Source organism: Dipodomys spectabilis, unplaced genomic scaffold, assembly GCF_019054845.1.
Source record: "Dipodomys spectabilis isolate Male_0828 unplaced genomic scaffold, ASM1905484v1 ptg000175l, whole genome shotgun sequence".
NCBI classification, from domain to species: domain Eukaryota; kingdom Metazoa; phylum Chordata; class Mammalia; order Rodentia; family Heteromyidae; genus Dipodomys; species Dipodomys spectabilis.
This window is the reverse complement of record NW_024870852.1, coordinates 7,287,261-7,308,045: the sequence shown is the minus strand read 5'-3', so window position 1 is coordinate 7,308,045 and position 20,785 is coordinate 7,287,261. Positions and strand designations below refer to the sequence as shown.

The following is a 20,785-nucleotide window of genomic DNA, read 5'->3' as shown; positions in this document are numbered from 1 at the left end:
ATTTGGTCTCCAGGGACGGACACACACACACACACACACACACACACACACACACACACACACACACGCACGCACACACGCACACACGCACGCACGCGCGCGCACACACACGTTTCCTGAGCTGGAGACTGTCTGGAACTAAACTCCAAGTTTACAGAGAGCTTAGATTTAATGGATGGCTGCTCCTAGTTCTTTTTTTTTTTGGTCCGAAATTGGACTAGAACTTGGTATCGGATACTTTTGCTCATTGGCTGGTGCTCTCCCACATGAACCATGTCTCCAACTCCTCCAAGTTCTAAAGTATCCTGTACAATTTGTGTGTGTGTGTGTGTGTGTACACCAAGGATTAATTAAACTCAAGGCCTCAAGCTCTTACTCAACTTGCTTCCTCACTGCTTGTGCTCTACCACTTGAGACACAGAATTATCCAGTCCCCTAGACAATTTCTATGAAACAAACACTTTCAAGCAGTGAAACTATCTGGCAGAAGCATTGGATGACTGGAGGTTACTAAAAACAATTAAATAATTGATACTGTAAAGCCCAGAAGGAATGCCACAAAGCAGAGGAGTTCACACAGTGTCAAATTAGTAGAAAATTAGCAGAAAATACATTATTTCATTGGAGTCTAGCCCTAATTCTCCCACCTTGATTTTGTTTAGCTGTTTTTAATTTTGTTTGTTTTTTTTCCCCCACTTTGAGACACAGAATGTCTTGCAATGTGGCCTCGACTGGCTCAATCCTCTTCTGCCTTAGCGTCCCAGAATTACAGGTGTGTCCTGATACCATCTTTTATTCTCTTAAGCTCTTCCATTCTTTATTCATTCTACAAACATGCATTCGTTTTCAGTGTGTGCAAAGGAATGGAAGGAAAAGAGGGTCAGAATTCTAAGAATGAGTTCTTGTTCTGCATAAATTCCATCTAGTAAAAACAAACAACACACACAAACACAAGGCTGTGGATGTAGCCAAGTGGTGGAGTGCTTGCCTAGCATTTACAAGGCCCTGGGGTCCATCCCCAGCAGGGCAAAAAGGAAAAAAATCCCACCAAACCTTAAGTACCATAATAAGAATATGGGAAAGCCATTCTAGCATATAAATTGACGGCCTCTTTTCAAGGGAACAATACAATACCACACTTGCTTTGCTGAGTGGCTAAAATAAAGAAAAAGCAACCACGCAAACAAAGTGCTCTTCTGGTTTAATAGCAGTTTAGCAGTACTACCAAAGCTCAATGCCCACTCTTCTTCCCTCTAAAAGGTCTCAGCTGCAACCTTTCCATCATTCCAACCTCCACACTTCCCTAACTGCCCCATGCCAGCTCAGTCACAAACAATGCCCAGACCAGCAAGGTCAATTCCAAAGACAGAGAGCAGAAATCGGAAACAGATTTTCCCATCTCAACAAGGGAAGAGGGGACTCTCTCCCCAAAACCAATACCAGATACTCTCCCAATACCAGACACCCTCCCATGCCAAGTCACCCCAGGAGGGCTCTCTCTTTCTGCATCCGCCTCTTTCACAGCTTCTGGACCTCTCTTCTTTATCCTCCAGTTAGTTTTTCCTTCCTGCGACCCTAATGACCTTCACCTCCCCCAACCTGAGTTCCCCATTGTGGAGTGAGGGGAGGGGGGCGTCGCCATGCAGTCTAGGGTAGGGGACGGTGGGGAAAAGCGAAATTAGGGATGTGATGTGTGTGTGTCTGTGTGTGTGTGTGTGTGTCTGTGTGTAGGGGTCGAGAGGGATTTTAGAGGAGACTCTATCAAGGGCAAAGACTCCAGACAACTACAATAATGGGGTTTCCTACGTGAGTCGTTTCTGAGAGAGACGCCTTTGGGGTCCTACACAGGGGGAAGCCCATTGTGTGAGGGAAGGGACAGTCTCCAGAGGTAGCTGTTTTAGGGTGACTATCAGCAGGCGAAGGCAAGTGAGCTATCCTCTGGGAAGCCACTGTGGGCTCCTGCGGGGTGGGGGGAAACGTCCCACGGAGGGAGGACTGTCACAATGGGGGAGGGAGGGCTCTTCACAAGGAGCCGTGTGGGGTTGTCTACACCCGAGCGGTGGAAGGGCCTCTTCAGAGGGCGCCGTTCCTGGGAAAACGTTCCTCCAGGAGCCGTTTAAAGAATCGTCCGCCAGGAAGCCATGTCGGGCCACGCCCTGCGGCGTCCGCGGGACCCCGACAGCCCGCATTCCCCACCGCCTAGTCAAGCCGTTCCTCTGGGGCCTCGACCCCGCGTACCTGACGAAAGACGACCCGCGGCCGGAGCTGCCGGGGAGCCGCGCGCGGGGCGACCCCAGCCGGTGCGAAGTGTACACGTCCATGGCGGCGGGCGGCGGGCGGCGGGCGGCGGGCAGCGGGCGGAGGAGGACTGCTCCGCGAAGAGGGTCGCTTAGGCCAGCGGGGCGGCTCCAGGCCCGCGACGGCCGGGAGCAGCGGAGGGGCGTGCCGGGTGGGAGGGGGCGCGGCGTGAGGGAGCACGTCAGGCGGGGGCGGGGCGGAGCGGGAACGCGCGCGGAGCGCGGGTGGGGGTGTCGCGTTGGACCTGCTGTGTGAATGTGGTGTGGTGGGGGAGGGGGGAGAATGTTGGCGAGCGGTCTCAGGGACGCGTCCTCCTTAAGCTGTGAGACGATCGGGCTGGATGTTGAGGTGACGGGTCCCCAGAAAGATGGACACCAGAGAGCTGCTGGGTCCTCTTCTCAGGCTCTGCATCGTCGAGTGGGACTGTGAGCAGCGTCCACCAGCCACGCACACGGACGCGCCCAAGGGGGTGGAGCTTGCTTCCGCCGTGCCCCGCCCACTGGGTACCGCCCCTTTCCGCCTGTCGGGCTCTGGCCTCCAGTGGGAGCCTTTTCCACCCTGGTCCACATCCTCGGCGCCCTGCTTTCATCCCAGGATCTCTCCCCTTGCTGCTCGTCCACATCTTCCCTTTCAACATCCATCCCGCTTCCCAGAGGGCCTCTGGCTAGTGATGCGCCGCCCAGCCATGCGCGGGGCTTAGGCCTTGAGACTCCCAGGTCGACCCGTTTCCTGCTGTTTACACATGGAACAGAAAAAATAAAAATTAAAAAAAAAATAAAACTCAGTCAATAATCTGTATAAAATAGAGAAAATTCCTTGAGAAGGATTCCGAGGCGTCCTGGATCTGTTTAATGATTTTTATCTTGCACCAAGTATTGATTGACCTTGTCCAGATGTCTCCAATGCCTTGTATTCACCTTTTCACAATGAATTACAACAGTTAGCTACAGCTGTTTTTCTAACATAGGACTTGGTGCTTGAATCACTTAAATGGTAATACTAGCTGAAAATCCTCGAAATAAAGACCTTGACAACCTCCAATCTTTTTTTTTGGGGGGGGGGGTCCGGTCGTGAGGCCTGAACTCTGGGCCTGGGCACTGTCCTTCAGCTCTTCAGCTCAAGGCTAGCGCTCTACCACTTGAGCCACAGCGCCACTTCCGGCTTTTTTCTGTTTTGCTTATGTGGTGCTGAGAAATCGAACCCAGGGCCTCAGGCATGCAAGGCAAGCGCTCTACCACTGAGCCACTTTCCCAGCCCCAACAACCTCCAATCCTGACAGTCTTCCGCCAAGTTTGTCTGAAGGAAGACAGGAAGAAAGTAGGAGGAAATAAAAGCAATTGCTTTTCATATTCAAGACAGGAGATGTTATTATTGTTCAAGTCACAAGTTGTGAACAAGTAAGTAACTACCATTTAGACATGATTTACGTATCATATAACACATGCCAGTCATTGATAATCTCATTTCAGGGGTTTATTGCTTCTGAAAATTAGTCACCAACAGCTTCTGAAAGCCAGCTAATCATTAACAGTTCTAGGTTTCTAACCATTAGCCAATCAGCGACTGCCTCACACCAAGGACCAGGCTTCTAAAAGCTTATCCTCAGCTGCCTTGCTCCAGTGACCATCTCATAGCAGAGTCTATTGATTGTTGAACATTCCAACTTTTTTTTTTTTTTGTCGGTCGTGGGGCTTGAACTCTGGGCCTGATGTCCCTCAGTTCTTCAGCTCAAGGCTAGTGCTCTACCACTTGAGCTACAACGCCACTTCCACACTCCAACTTCTTGAAAAGTCCCCCAAGATCAAAACCTTATATACAGCCTCTGGTTTTGTTCAGACACTACCTTGCAAGTATTGATCGCCCTTGTAAACAAATGAGAAATTGACTTTCCTGCCTGGGCTTGGCCTCACACGGTGGTCCTCAGATCTCAGTCTCCTGAGCTAGGGGTTGAGGGGTGGGGAGAAGGAAGAGGAAAAGAAGCAGCAAGAAGACAAATTCTACTTGAAGCAAGTATTATAATACTTGTCATGATTTATTTTTTATTATTATTATAAAAGTAATATTCAGAGGGATTACCATTTCACAGGTCAGGTAGTAAGTGTATTTTTTTCCTTTTTTTTTTTTTTTTTTTTTTTTTGGTCGGTCCTGGAGCTTGAACTCTAGGCCTGGACACTGTCCCTGAACTCTTTACCTCAAGGCTAGAACTCTACCACTTGAACCACAGCGAAACTTCCAATTTTCTGGTGGTTAATGGAAGATAGGAGTCTCAAACTTTCCTGCCCATGCTGGCTTCAAATTGCAGTCCTCAGATCTCAGCCTCCCTGAGTAGCTAGGATTACAGGCGTGTGCCCACTGGTGCCCAGCATGAGTATATTTCTTTTTGGACTATGTCACCTGTTCTTTCCCTCTCCCCAAGTTTTGGCCTCTTGTCCTACCCATAAGTTGTATAGTTCATTTTCAGCATAGTTTCTACTGAGTACCACTGCTGCACTTGTTCACCCTTCGTTCTTCCATTTCTTTGTCTCCCTTCTTACCCTTCCCCAAAGACAGATAAACAAGATAAAAAAGTAAAGGGAAAAAAATCCTCATTTCCATTTCCTGGAGTTCATTTCAATAAATATTTTATATAATCAGAGGCACAGGGGCATTGTACCTTTGTGTTTCTCCTCTAAGGGTAGTTATGATTGGCTGGGAATGTGACTTAGTGGTAGAGTGCTTGCCTATCATGAATGAAGCCCTAGGTTTGATTCCTCAGTACCACATACACAGAAATAAGCCTGAAGTGTTGCTGTGGCTCAAGTGGTAGAGTGCTAGCCTTGAGCAGAAGAAGCTCAAGGACAGTGCCCCGGCCCTGAGTTCAAGCCCCATGACTGGCAAAAAAAAAAAAAGAGCAGTCATGATTAATCTTAAAACTGAATTTCATCTCATGGAGAATTCTTTTTTATTTTTTTTTCTTTTGTTGGTCATGGGGCTTGAACTCTGGGCCTAGATGCTCTCCCTCAGCTCTTTAGCTCAAGGCAAGCACTCTACCACTTGAGCCACAGCGCCACTTCTGGTTTTCTGTTGGTTAATTGGAGATAAGAGGCTCATGGACTTTCCTGCCTGGGCTGACTTTGAACTGTGATCTTCAGATCTCAGCCTCCTGAGTAGCTAGGATTACAGGAATGAGCCACCAGCACCTGGCTGAGAATTGTATTCTTTTGCATGGATCTTAATGCTCTTCTAGTGTAGGAGAAAATAAAACTATGTCTAGTTGATGAGGAAAATAATAAAAATTTATGCTAATGCTTTTTGTCTTGTGGGGGCGGTTTGGAATTCTCAGCACAGAGTAGGAATCTCAGTAACAGAGTAAGCATTTCAGTGAGAAGGACCAGATTTAAAACAACTATATCTTCCTCCTCACCAGCTCTGGGGGAAGTGGAGAAAATGACCTCTACCCTTAACCCTTCCCCGCCTTTGAACTGGTATGTGAATCCTTCTAATCATTAGACCCTGGGGAGAACCCAAGGCTCTGACCTCCACATTCAGCCATGTATGCAGAAAGGTTTCCAAAACATGAGTTAACATTGGAAGGTAGGCAGCTGGGGATACAGCTCGATGATACTGTGCCTACATAGTATGTGTGCAAAGGCCTGTGCTCCCTAATGCCACCAAACAAAAGCATTGGAAATCAGGATATCCTGGGTGGTCCCTCCAGCTAGCTATGTAACATTGATTGATTATTGTTTTGATGGTACTAGGATTTACACAACTGCTGTTAATCCACTCCTCTGACCTTTTCTGCACTGCTTTTGTTTTTGTTTTGTTTATTTTTAGGAAAGTGTGGGTTCCCTTTGAATTTTCTTGTGAAGTTTGTAGAGTCTATAAGAGAGAATTTAGTGTCCTCCATCTCATGCTCATCTTGAAGACTGTAAAGACTGCCAGAAGTCTACTTTACATAGACTTGGGTGTTAAATTTCTTTTTTATTGTTATTTTATTGTTATTCTACAGAAGAGTTACCATTTTAAGTCAAGTAATGAATACATTTCTTTTGGGGCAATGTCACCCCTTTCTTTGCTTTGTACGGTTAATTTTGAGGTAAGGTCTTACTTCTAGCCTAGATGTGGGCTTGGACCACAATCCATCTATTTTAGGCTTTCTGTACCATATGGAATGACAAATGTATACTACTATACCTAGCTTCTTTCCATTGAGATATACTTACCGTCTTTTTTACACAGGATGGAGCCATGATCCACCTAATCCCAATCTCTCACAAAACTGAGAGACAAGCTTGAGCCACTGTCACCAGCTATTAGCTGAAAAATGGTCTTGTACATATGTGGAGCTGGCTTCAACATGAGATCCACCCAGTCTCAGTTTTCCAAGTAGCTAGGATTACAAGCATGAACCACTAGTATCTGGCTCTACCATTTTTTTTAAATGTTTGAATGTGTGTGTGGTATTAAAAATTAAACTCAGAGCATCAGGAATGCTAGACAAGTGCTATACTAGGGAGCCATAATCTCTTTTAAGAGTTACTGATCAAGAGGTGTTAACATGGCTGTACCTAAAATGGCACATGAATTTAGTGAGTTCCAGGCTAGCCTGGGCTATATATTAAGACACTATCTCAAAAGGAAGGAGAGAGTGAAGAAGGGAGACAGAGAGAAAGAAAGAGAGGAAATGAATATAATCTTGAAGAGTGGAAGGCTGGTATTTGTTTCAACAAGCTAAATTTAAAGAGCAATTCTCTGGGTTGTTAACTTTACTCTAACTCATTATGCTAATGTTGAGCATGTTTTTAATTAATATGGTTAATAGACTGAAGTAAGTTAAATGTGATCAATGAAAATGAACGTATCTGCCAGGAATTTTTTTTCAATTCCAGGCCTGGGCGCTGCCTGAGCTCTTTTGCTCAAAGCTAGTGCCCTACCTCTTTGAGCCACAGCTCTACTTTTAATTTTCTGGTGGTTAATTGGAGCTGAGTCTCATGAACTTTCCTTCCTGGGCTGGCTTCAAACTGTCATCCACAGATCTCAGCCTTCTGAGTAGCTAGGGTTACAGGCAGGAGCCACCAGCACCCAGATTTGCAGGGAATTTTATGAACAAATTATGAAGGAATGGTTAGCTAAGATGGTCAGAAAAATATAATTAAGGAAAAATATAGTTATTTACTATTTATTTCTTGTAAATGAAAATATAGTTTGAGTATATGTTCTCTGTGACATTTTTTTCTTTTAGATCAATGCATATTGCAGAAGCAATTAGATAAAAATTCAACTAGGCCCTATTTTTGTTTGCTATATCTGTCAATCCGAGCTACTGAGTATAATCCACACAATATCTCTTTTTAAAAAATAGTCTATAGTGGTATACTTTTCTTATCAAAAAATGAATAATAAAATGTATGACTCATTTTATGACAAAAGATTTGACAACTATACAGTTGTAGAACCATTGTCTTTCCTGCTAAGAACACTTTCATAACCATAGAAAGTTATCTGAGACTCCTTTGTAGTCAAATCCCCCAACCCATCCCAAGCAATTGTTATTTGTTGATGTTTTAAAAATCTCACTCTGTAGCCTGCCAGCATGTCCTCTAACTCTTGATGCTCTTCCCTCATTCCCACCCCCCCCTTCCAAGGCTAGAGCTCTACCAATTGAGCCACAGCTCCACTTCTGGCTTTTTTTGGTGGTTAAAAAGAAATGATAGTCTCACAGAGTTTCCTGCCCAAGCTAGCTTCAAATCGCCCAAGATTCTCAGATCTCAGCCTTCTGAGTAGCTAGGATAACAGATGTAAGCAACCAATACCTGACTCAGCTTTTGAAGTGCTAGGATTAGAGACAACAGTGATTTGACACCAGTAACTCATGCCTGCAATCCTAGCTATTTAAGAGGCTGAGATCTGAGGATTGAAGTTCAGAGCCAACCCTAGGGAAGAAAAGTAAGCAAAATTCTGCCTCAAATTAACCAGCAAAAAGCTGGACTGGCTATGTGGTTCAATTGGTAGAGTGCCAGTCATTAATGAAAAAGCCAAACAAGCCAGACCCTGGTGGTTAAATACTTGTAATCCTAGCTATTCAGGAGGCGGAGATCTGAGGATGGTGGTTTGAAGCCAGCCTAGGCAGATAAATCTGTGAGACACATCTCCAATTATCCACAAGCAAACCAGAAGTAGAGCTGTGGCTCAAATAGGTAGAGCACTAACCTTGAGTGAAGGAGCTCAGGAATAGTGCCCAGGCCCTGAGTTCAGGCCCCGTGACTGGCAGAAAAGAAAAAGAAAAAGCCAAACAACCCTGAGGTTCTGAGATCAAGCCTCAGTATTGACATACACAAAAAAGTTAACTTTCATCAAAGAAGCACACAGTCTACATATAATGCATACCAACCAGTGCAAAAAAAAAGTTGCATTATTCATTTTCTACAGATACACAGTACAAAAGATGCTGTCTTTTTTGGGGGGTGGGGAGGGGGTCTGGTCCGGGGGCCTGAACTCTGGGCCTGGGCACTGTCCCTCAGCTCTTCAACTCAAGGCTAGCGCTCTACCACTTGAGCCACAGCACCACTTCCGGCTTTTTTCTTTTTGCTTATGTGGTGCTGAGGAACTGAACCCAGGGCCTCATGCATGCAAGGCAAGCGCTCTACCACTGAGCCACCTTCCCAGCCCCGCTGTCTTTTGTTGTTGTTGTTGTTGTTGTCAGTTGTGGGGCTATGAACTCTGGGCCTGGGCACTTTCTCTCAGTTTTTCAGCTCAAAGGTGGCTCTCTACCACTTGAGCCACAGCACTATTTCTGGTTTTCTGGTGGTTAATTGGAGATAAGAGCCTCACAGACTTTCTTGCCCAGGCTGACTTTGAATTGTGATCCTCAGATCTCAGCCTCCTGAGTAGCTAGGATGACAGGCATGAGCCACCAGCACTCAGCTAAGATACTTTCTTTTAAGTATAACATAAAAAAAAGAAAAGGAAAAAAATATCAATATTATAATAGCACCCATAGGAACCCATTAGCAGCTTCTGAAAACGTAAGAATAACTCTCCCCTACTGGAGTTCCAAATTTCAGTCATGGTCTTTCATGAGCCATGTAGTAACTGTTGCTGGAGACCCATTCACATTCCTTTAATCAGCTAGTGGGCACATCCCCCAATTGTTGTGAGTTTGGGTTTGTCTCAGTTCCACTTTCTCTCCAGACAATTGCCCTTCACAATTCACATCACCACAGGAAGAGTGCCTGGAAGGCTGTAGATGCTCTGAGAGACAGGGAGATAGTCCAAAACCCACTGATGAAGGTGAAAAGCCTTCTTGAGTGGGACAACTCTTTCTCTTTTTCTTTTTCTGTCAGTTGTGGGGTTAAACTCAGGGCCTGGGCATTGTCCCTGAGCTCTTTCACTCAAGACTAGTGCACTTTGAGCCACAGCACTACTTCTGGTTTTCTGGTGGTTCATTACAGATAACAGTCTCATGGACTTTCCTGCCCTGCCGCTTGGAACCATGATCCTCAGATCTCAGCCCCCTGAGTAGCTGGGATTACAGGTGTGAACCACCAGTGCCCAGTGGGACTACGCTTTCTCTTTGTACATTTTAATTTTAATGTGTTTCATGGTGACATTTTCATACATGTATACAATGTTCGATTACATGTACCTCTAATTACCCTCTCTTGAAAGTGGACTTGTAGTATAATTGTTACTCCCATCTCTTGTGGCTATAGAAAAGATTCCAGCTGAGATCACATTCTTCCCTTGCTCCCTGATATACATTATTTATTCCTCTCCTTTTCCATCCTTGGCTCTCATCCTGACATACTCAGGAGATTACATACGTAAGAATCCTCATCCAAAAATAAACAAGAATCCTCATTCTAAGCCCTGCTCCTAGAGAACTAGACCCAACATAAATCCTTATCTACAACTTTTTTCTGTTCAACTTTAGTTGAATATAATAATTTGACAGATAATACCAATTTTAGTCTAATGTGTTAATTTGGTAATTAGGTAATGCCTAGTCTCTGAAGTAGATTGGATTACTGTTCTCAACTCATTATTTTCTCCCAGTATACATTATTTATTCCAACTCCATTGACTTTGAACTTGACTATGAGACTTAGTATGTCCAAGAGAATGTTAGGAGATAAGTTGTAAGAAAAGGCCTTTTTATCTATAACCAGTGTCAGTCCAGTGTAAATTATTTATGTTTTTTCTCTCCTAAATTTTATTCTAAAATTTATTTTATTCTAAAATATATTTTTATTTTGAAATACATTTTGCCTATTGCCATCTGCGATGCTGCTTCTGTGGCTTGGGGATTTGTTCCAGGACCAGTCATTTCATTCATTAATTGACATCTGTACAGCTCAATAAACCTCTTCTTTTTAGAGACCTCTTAGTCTCCAAAACTTGGACAGGGGAGGTAGTTTGGTTGGTAGAGCACTTGTCTAGCCTGTGTGAGGCCCTGGGTTAGATTCCCCAAGCATTAAAAAAAACTTTGATTTAACACTAGTTACGTCATGGTTTTTGTGTTATTTATTATGTAGGAATAGCGTAACTAACAGGATCTTTTAGGAACAGTCAATTTCTAGATTTCTATCCCAGTCTTATAGCATCTGGATGATAGGACAGGTAAACTTACGGGTCTGTCACCTACTTGTTGACATCTGTAACTGATGCATTACTGTCTGCTTTGGGTTAACCTGTATCTGATCAATCACTTCTCATTGGCTTTTGCTTGTCTGGTATACACCTCTACCTGTCCTGCCTGCTCAGTCAGACCAGCAGCCCTGTGGTCCCTATGGAGACTTACTGGCTCTCAGCTAACACTTGCACTAAGAGGGATCTTGAGAGTCACAGCAGGAGTCCAGCTGAATCCTTGTTTGGGCCACTCTGCACATTGCTTTTCCTGGGTTCAGTTGGGGCCATTCTACATGGTGGCTTCCTTCCAAAATCTCAAATATGGAGTGGAGCAAAACCTCCTGACCTTGAAGTAAGCCAAGTTCTCAAACTGCCTCTCCTTCTTCAGGATTCAGCCAAAAATAGAGAAACTCAGATGCAATGTGTGTCATGTCCTTTCTCTGCTACTCTTTCTTTCTTTCTTGCTTGCTTGCTTGATTGCTTGATTGCTTTCTTGGTTTCTTTCTTTCTCTCTCTCTCTCTCTTTTTCTTTCTTTCTTTCTTTTTTGGTCAGTCGTGGGGCTTGAACTCTGGGCCTGGGCACTGTCCCTCAGCTCTTCAGCTCAAGGCAGTGCCCTACCTCTTGAGCCACGGTGCCACTTCTGGCTTTTTCTGTTTATGAGGTGCTGAAGAATCAAACTCAGGGTCTCATGCATGCTAGGCAAACACTCTACCATGGAGCCACCTTCCCAGCCCTCTGCTACTTTTTTCTCCATTTTCTCTCTCCACAGTACCTTCAGACCTAGGCCTAGGTTTTAAAGGCACTCTGTAGAATAAATGCTCCAAATCTGATAGCTCTTCACATGTTGAATGGAAGCCAGAAAAGATCAGAAAAATGTTGTTTTGTTAACTCCTTGGTTTGGAGCCTTTTAATTTGTAGAAAAACTTAAAACTCAATTTCCAATGTCCAAAGCTGGAAAATAGAACAACACAACTCCACCAAGACCTAGTGGCTCACACCTATAATCTTAGCTACTCAGGAGGCTGAAATCGGAGGATCACAATTCCAAGCTAACCTGAGCAGGGAAGTCCATTAGACTTTTTAATCTTCAAGTAACCATTAAAAAGCTGCAAAAAGAGCTATGGCTTAAGTGGTAGAGCACTAGCCTTGAACAAAAAGAGTTCAGAGACAGTGCCCAGGCTCTGAGTTCAAGTCCCAGCACTGGCAAAAAAAAAAAAAAAGTAGGCCGGGGGACTGGGAAGGTGGCTCAGTGGTAAAGCGCTTGCCTTGCATGTCTGAGGCCCTGGGTTCAATTCCTCAGCACCACATAAGAAAAAAGCTGGGAATGGAGCTATGGCTCAAGTGGTAGAGCCCTAGCCTTGAGCTGAAGAGCTGAGGGACAGCGCCTAGGCCCAGAGTTCAGGCCCCACAACCGGACCCCCCCCCCCAAAAAAATATAAGTAGGCCGGGCGCCGGTGGCTCATGCCTGTAATCCTAGCTACTCAGGAGGCTGAGATCTGAGGATCGAGGTTCAAAGCCAGCCTGGGCAGGAAAGTCCGTGAGACTCTTATCGCCAATAAACGATCAGAAAACCGGAAGTGGTGGTGTAGCTCAAGTGGTAGAGCGCTAGCCTTGAGCTGAAGAGCTGAGGGACAGCACTCAGGCCCAGAGTTCAAGTCCACGACCGACAAAAACAAACAAACAAACAAAAAAAGTAACAAGAGTGGTGGTCCCACACCTACTAAGTGATATAGCTGAAACTTAGAAACACCTATGGGTAAAAAGGCCAAAGAAAATGTGTCTTCTGCAGCTGAAGATGGAAAAAAAATGGAGAGGCTGGGATTAGGAATGAGATATTTGTTGTTCTTAAACAATCTTTCTTTCTTTCCTTCTTTCTTTCTTTCTTTCTTTCTTTCTTTCTTTCTTTCTTTCTTTCTTTCTTTCTTTCCTTCTTTCCTTTTTTTGTACTGGGTTTGGTCTAAAGCCTCATGCTTGCTAGGCAGACTCTCTACCACTTCAGTCATACCCCTATCCTCTGCCCCTCTATTTTCTGCACTGGTTATTTTCCAGGTAGGGTCTCATTTTTCTTCCTGGCTACCTTAGTCTTTTATCTTCATACTCGTGCTTCCCTGTGTTATATTCTCCACCATACCCAGTCCTTGGTTGAGATGGAGTTCCTAGAATGCTTTTTGCCCCAGCTGGCCTCCAACTGAGATTCTACTTTGGATTTCCATTGCCCAAGTAGCAAGAACTACAGGCCTGCACTATTACTCAGATAGTAATTCAGATCACTATCTTGAACCAGAAATTGATTTTTTTTAATTCTCAGAATAATGATGACCATTTGCTTCCATTCCCAAAGGTAAGGAGATCTTTGATATTTGAAATAAAGCATTTTATTTCAGAAAGAGGCCTAGATCAAGATTGTAAATAGAACATGCTCTTCCTCATACTGAACGTTCCCAGTGAAATCCAGAGAATACATGAAAGAAGGAAATAAAAAATCAATAGCATAAAGACAACGGGCCATCCATTTCAAGAAAGTCCCAGATATGGGGCTAGGAAGGTGGCTCAGTGGTAGAGCGCTTGCCTTGCATGCATGAGGCCCTAGGTTCGATTCCTCAGCACCACATGAGCAAAAAGAAAGAAAGCCGGAAGTGGTGCTGTGGTTCAAGTGGTAGAGCGCTAGCCTTGAGCTGAAGAGCTGAGGGACATGGCCCAGGCCCAGAGTTCAGGCCCACAATTGCACATCCCCCCCTAAAAAAAAGACAGTCCCAGATCTAAAGAACAAAAGGATTTGTGTGATCAGAAAAAAAAAAAAAAAAAAAAGGAATTGAATCCATGCATTTCTGCTGGCCTTCTCCCCAAATATCTCTAAATTGGATGTGGCAGGGGACATAAAACCACAAGGACAAAAAGAATGGATATTAAGGCAAGACTGTGATAGTACTATTAAGAATAAATATTTTAAGCCGGGCACCCGTGGCTCACGCCTGTAATCCTAGCTACTCAGGAGGCTGAGATCTGAGGATCGGAGTTCAAAGCCAGCCCGGGCAGGAAAGTTCGTGAGACTCTTATTTCCAATAAACCGCTAGAAAACCAGAAGTGGTGCTGTGGCTCAAGCGGTAGAGCACTCGCCTTGAGCTAAAGAGCACAAGGACAGCACTCAAGCCCAGAGTTCAAGCCCCATGACAAAAAAAAAAAAAGAATAAATATTTTAGGCTGAGAATGTGGCTTTAGTGGTAGAGTGCTTGCCTAGCATTCATGAAGCCCTGGATTTGATTCCTCAGTACCACATACACAGAAAAACCAGAAGTGGCACTGTGGCTCAAGTGTAGAGTGCTAGACTTGTGCAAAAGAGGCTTAGGGACAGTGCCCAGGCACTGAGTTCAAGCCCCAGAACTGGCAAAATAAATGAATGAATAATTAAATAAATAAATATTTTAGATATTTTCTCCTGACAGAGGAGAAAAATATTCCAAACTTGAAAAAATAGGGAAATTATGATGGCTTGATTCCAGAGATCTTGAGAGAACACCTTCTCAAACTAAATAAAAGCAAAACTGTATACTGGAAATTCACCACATTTTATACTCCCTGAAGAATGACATTCCACTGCTTCAATTTATCTAAGTAATCCACAATGACCCTGAGTAGTAGACAAGTTTATGATTCTATAAAGTTACACTTTAACTTTAGAAATGAATAGGTTCTATGATTTTACAACTGGATTCTGTGGTTAGGCTACAAGAATTTTATTGCCCTATAGAAATTTAATCAGTCTTGAATTATACCTAGCCAATACTCTTGGAATTCCTTGAAGTCTAAGGCTACATTTGTCTACCTATTGGTACACACACACACACACACACACACACACACACACACTCACACAGAGGCACAAGTATACTTTTATTTTCAGCCCAATCAAGCCAACTTCTTTTGCCTACCTTCTGGCTCCCTCTTTCATGAGTTACGTAATTTTTTTTTTTTTTTTTTCGGTCGTGGGCCTGAACTCTGGGCCTGGGCGCTGTCCCTCAGCTCTTCAGCTCAAGGCCAGAGCTCAAGGCCAGTGCTCTACCATTTGAGACACAGCACCACTTCCGGCTTTTTTTTCTTTTTTTTTCTTATGTGACGCTGAGGAATCGAACCCAGGGCCTCAGGCATGCAAGGCAAGCGCTCTACCATTGAGCCACCTTCCCAGCCTATGTAATTTTTTTTAAATGTTTGCTGGTGCCAGAGCTACTTAGGGAAGTTGAGATCTGATTATCAGGGTTTGAAGCCTGTGAGCCTCTTATCTCCATTTAGCCAGCAAAAAAAGCTAAAAAAAACTAAAGTGGAGGTCTGGGAAGGTGGTTCAGTGGTAGAATGCTTGCCTTGCATGCATGAGGCCCTGAGTTCGATTCCTCAGCACCACATAAGCAGAAAAACCCTGAAGTGGTGCTGTGGCTCCAGTGGTAGAGTGCTAGCCTTGAGTTGAAGAGCTGAGGGACAGCACCCAGGCCCAGACTTCCCATTTGAGAGTACTGGACTCCAAAATTCTAGGTTTCGGGCTTTGTGAAACAGCTGAGGATGCTAGAGTGGACCTTGGGGAATAGAATGAATCTACATTTTGGACAGAGATGATAGCATTAATCCATTTTCCTGGGGGGGAAAAAAACTTATAACTATACACTACTCATTTGAACCCAGGTGTAACAACCTCAATCCCATCAGACAAAAGGTAGGAGTCTTATCTACAGAATATGACCAGGCCAGAGAAAAATAGCAACAGAAACTGACATTTGAGTAAAACCTCCTTCAGAAATGACCACCTCCTTATCCATCTCATATGACCACAGTCAATAAATCCCATGCAGAGCTGCAGAGGTTGAGTTCATATGTATGTGGACAGAGACCATAGATCACAAGACAGTGAAGGGAACCTGCTAACTTAGCTTAACAAACAGAATAAAGGAACTCAAGGAAACACACAACTGACAAGGAACAGGAAAAAAAATTTCCATGTTTCTAGAGATTAGAAATTTTACATCTAGGAAAAAAATCAGAATGATTTATATAAATAGGTATAGATTAGATTTAGATACATATATACATATAAATATATATAAGGAACAAGGAAAAAGATTTTGAAAAGTAAAATATAGCAGAAAAAGAGAAAATAAAAAAAGAATTGGACCAGATAGGGTAGTCTGCACCTATAATCCCAAACATTCAAGCAGTAGAGATAGGAGAATCACCATTCAAGGGCAGCCCAGGCAAAAGTTAACAAGACCTTATCTCAAAAACAAGCTAGGAATATTTGTACATACCTGCAATGCTAGCTACTCAAGAGGAGGTGGTAGATGGATTGAGATGCAAGGCCAGAGTCAAAATTAGTGTGAGATCCATCCCAAAAGACAAGCAAACAAAAAAAAAGAAGTAGAAGTAGGCTGGAGGTGTGGCTCAAGTGGTATAATGTCAGCTAAGCTAGCAAGGCAAGCAAACATGAGGCCCTGAACACAAACCCCAGTACCACCACAAAACAAACAAACAAAAAAAGATCTATATATGGTAGCCCCAAAACAATGATTATAAAGCATGTCACTTAAGACCTCTTTTTTTTTTTTTTTTGCCAGTCCTGGGGATTGAACTCAGGGCCTAGGCACTGTTCCTGAGCTTCTTTTGTTCAAGGATAGCATTCTACCACTTGAGCCACAGCACCACTTCTGGTCTTTTCTGTTTATGTGGTACTGAGGAATAGAAGCCAGGGCTTCATGCATGATAGGGAGGTACTCTACTACTAAGCCACATTCCCAGCCTGACTTAAGACCTATTAAAACAACAAACATTTCAACAATGAGTAATAGCACAAAGTTAAAAAAAAGAAGAAGAAAAAGAAAAGAAAATCATGGAAAAAAGGACATTATAGTAAACAAAAGACAAAAGATCAATGTCCAGAAAACAAAGTACTTTTCAGTACTTGAAACAATTAAATGAAAATGAGAAAGGGAGGTGTATTCTACTTCTTTCCTTTGGAACTGAAAAAACTTTTTTTTTGTTTTGTTTTGTTTTTTGTTCTGGGGCTTGAACTCTGGGCCTGGGTTCTATTTCTAAGCTTTTATGCTCAAAGCTAGTGCTCTACCAGTTGAGCCACAACTCCACTTCTGGCTTTTTTTTTTTTTTTTTTTTGATAATTTAGTGGAGGAAAGAATCTCATGCATTTTCTTGCCCTGGCTGGCTTTGAATTGTGATCCTTAGATCTCAGCTTCCTGAATAGCTAGGATTACAGGCATGAGCCCCTGATGCAAAACTTAACTCTTAAAAATTTTTTTTAAATGAATTTGCTGGTTTAAATAATTGAACACTGCAGGGAACAGTATTCAAGAAAAGCAGGATCCTTGGTGCTTTATGTCATTCACAGAAATCACTGGTGCTTGCTGTAGCTCTCCTTTGTGATTCATGCTCCCAGGGTGTGAATCACATGGTAGCAATGTGTTTTTAGCCACTTCAGGCTTGCCATTACTGCATGTGTCAAAACTGTTTAGGTGGTGTTATAAAATCCAGTACAAACCAGCACACAAAGGGGGCTTACTTGCCTGTGTATTGAAAGAGATATAATCTAGGATGTGTTTGTCCAGAGGCAAGAGCTTCAGCATTGTGGAATAGGACTCATTTCACTCTTCCCAGTGTCCTGACTTTTTGTATTGGTTCTGTGTGTGTGTGTGTGTGTGTGTGTGTGTTATTGTTGTTGTTGTTACAGGGGCTTGAAGTTGGGGCCTGAGCTTTCTGTCCCTTAGGCTTTTCACTTTTCACTCAGGCTAGCATCCTACCACCTGAGTCACAGCTCCACTTCCAATTTTTTTTTCTTAAACTGTTAATATACTTTCCTGCCTGGGCTAGCGTCAAGCTGCAATCCTCAGATCCCTGCCTCCTGAGTAGCTAGGATTGGGCTGGGAAGGTGGCTCAGTGGTAGAGCGCTTGCCTTGCATGCCTGAGGCCCTGGGTTCGATTCCTCAGCACCACATAAGCAAAAAGAAAAAAGCCGGAAGTGGCGCTGTGGCTCAAAGTGGTAGAGTGCTAGCCTTAAGCTGAAGAGCTGAGGGACAGCACCCAGGCCCAGAGTTCAGGCCCCACGACCGGACCCCAAAAAAAAAAAAAAAGTCTGAGTAGCTAGGATTACAGGTAGGAGCTACTGGTACCCTACACTGTGTTGGATTTATAGTTGCTGATAGTTTCCAGCAGCTCTAGACTCCCCCTTCTCTCATACTTAATCTTCTCAGTCCAGGGGACAAAGAGTGTTTCCTTTCTTAATCTAACATTTTAATGGCTTTGATTGGGTCCAGGTGACTGTGCCAAACTCCTTGTGGCATGAGAATGTGACTTATCAAGTATGGGCACATTCCCACCTATGAACTCAAAGAAAAGTCACCTCTATCCAAAGGAACTAGGAAGCAAATAGGACTAGTTCCCTCACCTTTGGTCCCAAATCAGTGCAGTGTTATTAAGACAAAAGTATATTTGTTGCCTTGTATATCCCTCCCCCATGGTATAACCCCTACTTTCACTATATATGATGTTGGTATATGTGGAGGGGAAGGGGAAAAACAAATTGTTAAAACAGGGTTACAGGAGGACCCATTGCAACAATGAGATGTACAAGTCTTATGTCAAAAAACGAACTTTACAACTTTGGTGGGGGGGTGGGGGAGGAGGGAGGATACGAAGGGATGGGAAGGGGAAACAAAGCAGGAGGCTACAATGCTTGATAAGAAATGTGCTCATTATCTTACCCATGTAATTGTAACCCCTCTGTACAGTATTTTCACAATAAAAATATATTTTAAAAAAGTATATATGACATAAATGTTAGGGAGTAAAAAGAACAGATAAAGCCGGGTGCCAGTGGCTCCCGCCTGTAATCCTAGCTACTCAGGAGGCTGAGATATGAGGATCGCGGTTCAAAGCCAGCCCAGGCAGGAAAGTCCATGAAACTCTTATCTCCAATAAACCACCAGAAAACCGGAAGTGGCACTGTGGCTTAAGTGGTAGAGCACCGGCCTTGAGCTAAAGAGCTCAGGGACAGCACCCAGGCCCAGAGTTCAAGCCCCATGACCTACCCAAAAAAAAAAAACAAAAAACAAAAAACAACACACATCTACTTCAACATCCTTACATGTTACTCAATCTTAGACAGAGATCTACTTTTTTTTTTCCCCCAGAGATCTACTTTTACTTAGAGTTCATGTTGATACCCCAAAGGCTCTATATACCCAGGCTAGGCTAAGCCACTATTGTCTCCTACAGAATGGGTGTTCTCTGGGATCCATCCTAAAAATGGAGCCTGGGATAGATCTTTAGCTGCTCCTGGTTTTTGAAATGCTCTGAGGAACCTATAAAGGATCCAGGAAAGCAGTGTAGAGTAGGGAAAGGAGCCAGGGAAGATGAAGGGTCACCTACCTCTGGCTTCATCTTGGTCCCTGGGAGAGTTGGGAAGCAGGAATTGTGCTTCATAATCGTCTCCCAGAAAGTCACCTTTTACTGTATCCCCCCCTTCCCATTGGATATGGACTGTGCCCTGGAGAGTCAAGCCTGTAGACAAGGGACCTCTCCTGATGAGGGCAATTCTTTGAAGAAAGGTGCAGCTAGGATCCTCTAGGCAGCACTCATATGTCCTGGGGGATGGGTCTACAATAAAAGGGATCTGGATGGATCATTTGTGTGTCTTCTTCAGTGAATTCGATTGGCCTGCTGCAGTCATTTCTGCTCTGTGTCAAGGAGGTAGGTTTTTTTCTTTTTCTTTTTCTTTCTTTTTTTCTTTTGTCAGTCCTGGGGCTTGAAAACTCAGGGCCTGGGCACTGTCCCTGAGATTCTTTTGCTCAAACACTTGAGCCACAGTGCTACTTCTGGCTTTTTCTGTGTATGTGGTACTGAGGAATCGAACCTAGGGCTTCATGCATGCTAGGCAACCACTCTATCACTAAGCCACATTCCCAGCCTCCGAGGTGGGCTTTTTCTTAAAGCTGTGGTTAAGGTATATATGATACATAGTCAAGTAATTTGCTTGACTGTAGTTACCATTTCACTCTCTATACATATATGAAAACATCATATATATGTAATACTTATATAACTATCCATATAGTAATATAGTCATTTCACTATAACCATTCAATTATAACCATTTCACTATGTTTATATGAGGACATAATAGCTATATACATAATAGCTATATACAAGCAAATTAAGCTGCCAATTCACTTAGTTACATATGTATGAAAGCATCTACTTTTGAAAAAGTCCTAAGTACAAATCAATATTATTAATTCTAGTCCTAAAGTATGTTCCATTATCCATAGGGGATACATTGCAAGATGTAGAGAACATCTGAAACTAAAAGAGAATTCAATGTAGACTGTTTTTCCTAAATGTACATACCTATGATAAAATTTATACATTGACACAATACAAAATTAACAGTCGCTGGGAGCCGGTGGCTCACGACTGTAATCTTAGCTACTCAGGAGGCTGAGATCTGAGGATTGTGGTTCAAAGCCAGCCCAGGCAGGAAAGTCTGTGAAACTTTTTTTTTTTTTGGGGGGGGTGGTCATGGGGCCTGAACTCTGGGCCTGGGTGCTGTCCCTCAACTCTTCAGCTCAAGGCTAGCGCTCTACCACGTGAGCCACAGCACCACTTCCGGCTTTTTTCTTTTTGCTTATGTGGTGCTAAGGAATCGAACCCAGGGCCTCAGGCATGCAAGGCAAGCGCTCTGCCACTGAGCCACCTTCCCAGCCCAAAGTCTGTGAAACTCTTATCTTCCCAATAAACACTCAGAAAACTGGAAGTGGTGCTGTAGCTCAAGTGGTAGAGTGCTCACCTTGAACTAAAATGCTGAGGGACAGCACCCAGGCGGAGTTC

General features: G+C 43.7%; 1 protein-coding gene across 4 annotated transcripts in view; it reads right to left on the bottom strand.

The window, feature by feature from the left end:
- Dnaaf9 (dynein axonemal assembly factor 9) overlaps positions 1-2,303 on the bottom strand; it is a 126,471-nt gene extending 124,168 nt beyond the window's left edge. For all 4 annotated transcript variants that reach the window (XM_042694379.1, XM_042694381.1, XM_042694378.1 and 1 more), the window contains exon 1: positions 2,239-2,303. The gene's annotated coding sequence lies outside the window, so the exon portion shown is untranslated. The remainder of the gene's footprint in view (positions 1-2,238) is intronic.
- Between the last annotated feature and the right edge of the window lie 18,482 nt (positions 2,304-20,785).